Source organism: Fulmarus glacialis, unplaced genomic scaffold (assembly GCF_000690835.1).
Source record: "Fulmarus glacialis isolate BGI_N327 unplaced genomic scaffold, ASM69083v1 scaffold22296, whole genome shotgun sequence".
Taxonomy (NCBI): domain Eukaryota; kingdom Metazoa; phylum Chordata; class Aves; order Procellariiformes; family Procellariidae; genus Fulmarus; species Fulmarus glacialis.
The window spans coordinates 12,238-18,834 of NW_009216560.1; positions in this window are offsets into that span (position 1 = coordinate 12,238).

Here is a 6,597-nt window from a genome sequence, read left to right on the forward strand (position 1 = left end):
GGCCATCTCCAGGAAAGCAGGGCTCCATCATGTGTAACACTTACTTGGGAAGACAAACGCCATCACTCTGAACGTCCCCCCCTTCTTCTTCTTTGCCCAGCCTTATATGCTGAGCATGTTGTCATATGGTATGGAATAGCCCATTGGCCAGCTGGGCCAGCCATCCCGGCCACGCTCCCTCCCAGTCCCCTGCGCACCTGGCAGGGCACGGGAAAATGAAAAGTCCTTGACTAGCATAAACATTACTTAGCAACAACTAAAATATCAGTGTGTTATCAACACTATTCCCATACCACATCCAAAACACAGCACTATACCAGTTAATAGGAAGAAAATCAACTCCATCCCAGCCGAAATCAGGACAGCCCTATACTAAAGAACCCTGAACCTTTTCTTTGAGGGGTTCAGGTGCTTCACTTGATTTTGGCTCAGGAACAAATTTGACTACAAAAAGGAAAACTTTCTCTCATGGATATGTCTCCTGCCATCCCCACAAAAATCCACTTGTCCCAATTACATCTCTTCTGCATTAACGAATTGCAGACACATTTCTCACAGGGCAAATGTATGGTCCAGATACTATGTGCTTGGTGACAACCACTTGTAAGCATTTTAGGTTGTGTACATGTTTCAGTTCCTCAGCTGTAATATTCCCCCATCTTGGAGGAATCAAGTTAGATAATTGTGAAAATTGATCCATCTAAAGCACTGTCATAGGAGACTGCTGGTGATCAATCTGACAAGGCCAACCTCTGAGTAAAGCTCCCAATTCTGTCTTCAGAGTAGCTTTCAGCATGGAGCCACATAGCGAGCAGTGCTGAGAGCCCTCACTATGAGAGCACGATCCACTCTGCACGGACGGTGGGGAATGGGTTCCCTAGGAAAATAATCATTATGGACTGTTTTGCCTAATGGCTGTGCTATGCAGGAAAGGTAAGGGTGCTGCAGAGGCAGCTCTAATTCTAGTGTTTCCTCACCGGGATCAGAGACAAGCCCTGAAAAGTCTAACCCAAATTAGCCAGGATTAGTCACTTTTTTTTCATTTAATATTTCTGGTAACCCGCCAAAGCCCACAAGGCTTTTCAAAAGAGGGTTTTAGTGGGATTTCTGCCCTCTGTCCATGCCAAGGAGGGAGCGAAAGGCTGGCCATGGTGCCCAAGTGCCCCTTCCCACCAGCCCCCACTAGACAGCACGGTGTGGTGGCCTCCTGGCCCGCAGCCACTCCAATGCAAACCTGCCACCAACCGCAAAACTTTATAAATCCCTATACTTGCATGAATCCAAACAAGTTTCCCTCACTTCTGAGACAGGGATGTGCTCTGCGGACTCAGGCTCGCTGTACATTTAGAGCACACTGCCTCAGAAATGCAGTGATGCTTATTTTCTGCATTTATTAATGCTTGCCTGCTCCTCCTGTTGATGTGCTGCTGTCACACAGAGGGGGGATGTGCACTGGACCCAGCTGCCTCTCTCCCACTAAGTGACCCCCACTGATTTCTGCAGAACTGTTTCTGGAAGACAGAGATTTCCCATCAGAAAACAAACCGCAGGGCTGTTGACTACGGAGGAAAGACTCAGAACATAAGGCTGTGATACGGCTCTTTATGGGCATCTAATTGGTTCTCATTACTGAAATTAAAGTCACTCTGTGTGATGAAAAACAATGGTCAAGGGCGGAAATTCAGCTGCTACTACAGTCTGATAACTAAACAAGAGTAACTTAAACCTGCCAGAACTATTAAAGAGGAATTTAGGCTGAACAGGATTCTGGCCTTGCTTCCCTTTTGCCCGAAGGCTTAGTTAGTCTGCTGCATTCCTGGTACAGAAACAATTGCTGCTGTTTCCTCGTGGGAGGGAAGCAAGGTCAGGTCCCTTTTCTACCCCTCATACTTACTGGCTTACAGTGGGAGCGTTCAGCAAGCTGGGATTTGCACTCTGTACCAAACAGAGAACTCACACCAAGGGAAGGTAGCTGGTAGGCATCTTACTGTCTTACACGTCTTTTTTACAATCTAAAGCAAGAATATACCATTTAGCAGAACAGCATATGCTTTCTTTTCGAGCATGATATCTAACAGACAGTTAGTGCAAGGTTAAGACTCCTAAATAGCCTGCCATCTGCAATGGATGTGATGAAAAACCATACCCCCCAACACTGATGTTTGTTTCCAGCCAACTTGTCTAGGTTTACAAAGTCTGTGTTGCAAGAACCTCAGTGTCCTAAGGAATCACAATAGGCTTCCTTTTAGGCACAGAGAGGCTGCATGATCAAAATCAGGATTCACAGAAGCCATTGGGCTGAGTGGGGGAGTGTCTCAATTATCCAAAAGAAAATATTGCTGGGAAGGTTATAGGCTAAGTCACACTACTCACTTCCAGACAATTAATTAAGGGCAGGAAAGTAACAAATGTATCCCCCATCCTGCGATGTAAAGTTGTGAAAGCTCTACCAAAATACTTAAGCACTCTACCAAGCAAACAAGTCTTGACAGAAGGACATTTGTGCATTACCACTCTTCTAGACGTGAGAGCTCAGCAATGAGCACGGTCGCCAGGAATGTGAAAAACCAACTTCAACTCTCTTCTTTATCCAATTTGGATTAAAGATTTAAACTTCCTCAAAAAAGTGTCCTGTCCTGAGCACTGGTTATCTGTCCGTTTTGGAATCAAGAAAAGTGCCACATTTCTTGCTGAAGAAATTTTCATATTACATAGTATAATTAAATATTCATTGGTTCAAACATGTGAGAAGAGCTCTATCATACATAAGCATGTTGCTCAGCTGGGAAATCTGGAGCATCCATTTCCAGCTGCAGCAGATGACAACAGTGACTATACCAACTAGTCCTGAGTCAAGCACTGGTTTGTTGGGATGCAGCTCTTCCAGAGGAAAGGAATTCTGAGCAATTCACTGTATTTTCACAGAACTGTAAACAGGGTAAGCAAGAAATTTAGTTCATTCATAGATATTACCAATAACATTATGATTTCAAACATTGGCCCTGATGGGAACCGTCTCTCTCCTGAGGAGCAGTAGAGAAGTGGGTTTGCAGAGATGCTGCTGGACACCCAGAGCCTGTGACAATGGCAAGCCAAGGGGTGGTGGTTCCCCCGATCGGGGTGGAAGTTTGTCATGGTCTACCTCTGATCAAACAACCTGAGAGCTCCTTTTGCACCATGTTCCCATAGGCTCTCTGGAGGTGGCGATTCATACATTTTATCAGGCAACTGGGAAACCTTTCAAACATATCTACTTTCTGCTTCTCGTTCTATGTGGCCAGATGGGAATTTTAAAATTACATAGAATGGAAACAATCAAGAATAACTCTCAGTTGATATGTTCTGGGAGGAACTGCTGGGGTAAGAAGGATTACTTTCACTCTATAGTATGATTGGATAAAATAGAAATAGATTCTTCTTAACAATATCCCCGATGGATGCTAAGGTGGATATAACTAGTAACAGCTAGATGAAAACTTCCCAAATACAAGGGTATGGTGTAAGCAACAAAAGAAGGGTGTATTAATAGAAAAATAAATCCAGTAAGAACTAACACAATGAGACAGAAAAAAAAATAGGTGTGTTGTACCTAACTCCAGCTTTATTTATCAGAATAATCCTTGTAAGTACCAAACCAAAAGCATATATGCAATTTCTCTGCATATCAAATATTAAACATGCACACCATGTTCTAAGAGTGACAAGCATAGTAACAGAAAAGTGAAAGGTAGTAAATGAAATACAGGAAAATAACAGTAATGCATCAATTAGTATTAACAGCAAAGCTTCCTTATATTTAAATGATGTAGCAGTTTAGTCATAGAAAGATGATGTTAAATCTAAAGATTTGCCACATGAATCAGTCAGATATTAAAAGGAGTAATCTTTGGCCAAAAAAAAAAAAAAAAAAAAAAAAAAAGCAAAGTCCTTTTTCCTATATAACTATCCTATATTTCATTTTATTGTCTATTGCATTGTCACAACAGTCCCTGTGTGACAAGTTAATGCAATAAAGTGCTGTCACAATTTTAAATGCATTTTTCCCTATAAATCATTTATATATTTTCAGCATACTTGGTGTTTGCATCATTTAGGCCAGATATAGTAGAGTCTGTGTAGATGCCTATCATTATAATCCAGGCTAGCTAAGATTATTTTCACTTGATGAAAACATTTTGTGTTACCACACAAATTTCCTTATCTTGTTAACTGGAGAGATAGGTAAGTGTGTGTGTGCATTTATTTCTCACTTGTCCCACAGTCTTCATAAACAAAGAAGTGAGTTTTCTCTGATCCAATGAATCTATGAAAAGCAAGTCCTTTGGCTACCCCTCCTTATGGCCATACTCACAGTTACAAACTCCACCCTTAGTGACACGGAAATAGTCCAGAGTTGGTTTTGCACCCACACAATTTAGAGGAACTGGCTTCTTCGTTCATGTACAGAAGATTTCAATCAGACAGCGATAAGCCCGTCTTACCTCACTGCATGCAAGTATGGTGAGGCAGGATGCAAGCAGCTTGCACAGCTTCTCTGCAGTTACACAGCACACAGAGAAGCCCGAAAGTTACTTCTAATCCACCAGGTCACAACCCAGCCTCTACTGTGTTCAAATGAGTCTATAACAAATCATCTACCACTGAAGTTACAGATGTAGTCTGTCACACTGTGCGCCAGCCACATGAGATGTCTCAGAGGTGAGGGCACCCATCGTGACCTGGTCATACAAAGCTTGCAAAGCAGCCCCCCGCTGTCCTGCACATCAAGCTGGTGCTGTACAAGCCTTCCAGAGTGCATTCTCCAGTGAACTCAAAAACCTGTTTTGTCAGGTCACAGAGGAGAGATGGCTGCTCTGACAGGTTTAATGGAAAACCAGAGCAAGTGGCTTTTACGCTCTTCACATCAGCCGTCAGGAATGACCAGAACCTCACCTTTCAGCATGAAGAAGCAGAAATGCAGGTCATTTGCCATTATCCTTTACAAATTCAAAACTCACTAAAGGAAGCTGTTGAGAGAATTGTCTGTTAGACTTGGTTAAACATCACCTGCAGTGCAGTAGTTTTCTCTCTTACCACAGGACTCTGTCGTTCATGCGTCAGAGCAGCTATGGTATCCCTCGCAAAGGGCTCTTCATAGAACCCATCATTTACATCCAGACAAATGCATCTAACTTTCATTATGTTCGTCATTAAGTTCATCACAACACATGTGCCACTTCCTTGGAAACAATAAGTATTCAGTGTGACACACTTTTGCCTTTTCTACATTTTTGGGGTTGAAAGTCAGTTCTCTTTTGAAACAGAGCTGCTTAGTGTTACTTCAAGTTACTTCACAGGCAACCTGTCGGAGGAAGTCCATCACCCCAAGACCACTTATAATCTCAGGACGTCAACAGTTTCCTGAAGGTTTACCACATGACATTGTGTAAAGGAGAAAAACTACAATATTGTTCTCATTTCCCTACCAATTGACTTGCAAGCCAGTAATTTATCATAGACACCAATACTACTTGGTAAGTAAAATCCACTATCTTTAACGCCAAAATCAAACATAAAACCATCCTGAGCCAGGAGCTCCTGCTTTGCATGGAGGTAAGGTCCTGCTAATACTGACTAGGAGCACATTTCTATGAGACTGAACTCTTACTGGCAGTCTGTCAGCGCACCTAAGTTTGCGTGTTCTGCTTGGGAAGGAAAAAATACAGTTTGAGGCTATCCTCAAAAGCTGCAGACTTGTGTCATGAGGACTACTTGAGGTCAAGAGAACTTCTACATTAGGCCTGTCAGTACTGGCTAGCTGGCCTGGGTTTGTTTTTGAAGATCATCAGGAGCAAATGCTCATGAATCAGTTTAACATCTGGGATGGGAGAGAGAATGCTTTATTAGGACCATCATAAGAGAGAAGATGATGGAGGCTTTTCTGACAATGATGCATTTATAATTGGAGTTATGTTCATAAACACAATTCTTTAACTGGGATTTTCCTTTTTCATATCTGAGACATTAGGCTTTTATTTTTAAATTCCACAAGCACAAATCTGTATTTAATGATATTTGGCAGTTTTTCAGTACAGCACTTCACAGTGCTTTGGAAACATTAACCACATTTTAAAGGTACAGAATAGCAGCTAAATAAATTGACTGATGTACTTATAGAGTCATGGGCAGTTGGGGAGAGGGGGGAAATGGGCATATAACTGCAATTCTTTACTCTGTGGTGAAACAAAAGTCTCATCTTTATAAAAACCTGAGCAAGCAACATAAACAAAAACAAAACCTTTAGAAGCACAAAAATAAACACAAAAATACAGTTCTTTTAACCATACAGACACATCTTGAGACTATTCCAAGAACTGGTATTGCTTAACTTTGTTAATGACCTGGGTAACAGGTGAGAATGTACCACCAGCAAGCTGTGGACCATACCAAATTGTAAGGAGTAGTTCCTATGCCAGAGGGCTGAGTTGCAATTCAGAGAGCCTATATGGGCTGGAGAAATGGGCAACAGGAACCTTGTGAAAATCAACAATGGGAAGTACAGAATAAGCCAGAACAACCCCATGCACCAGTACAGACTGGGGACCAGACTATGGCTTT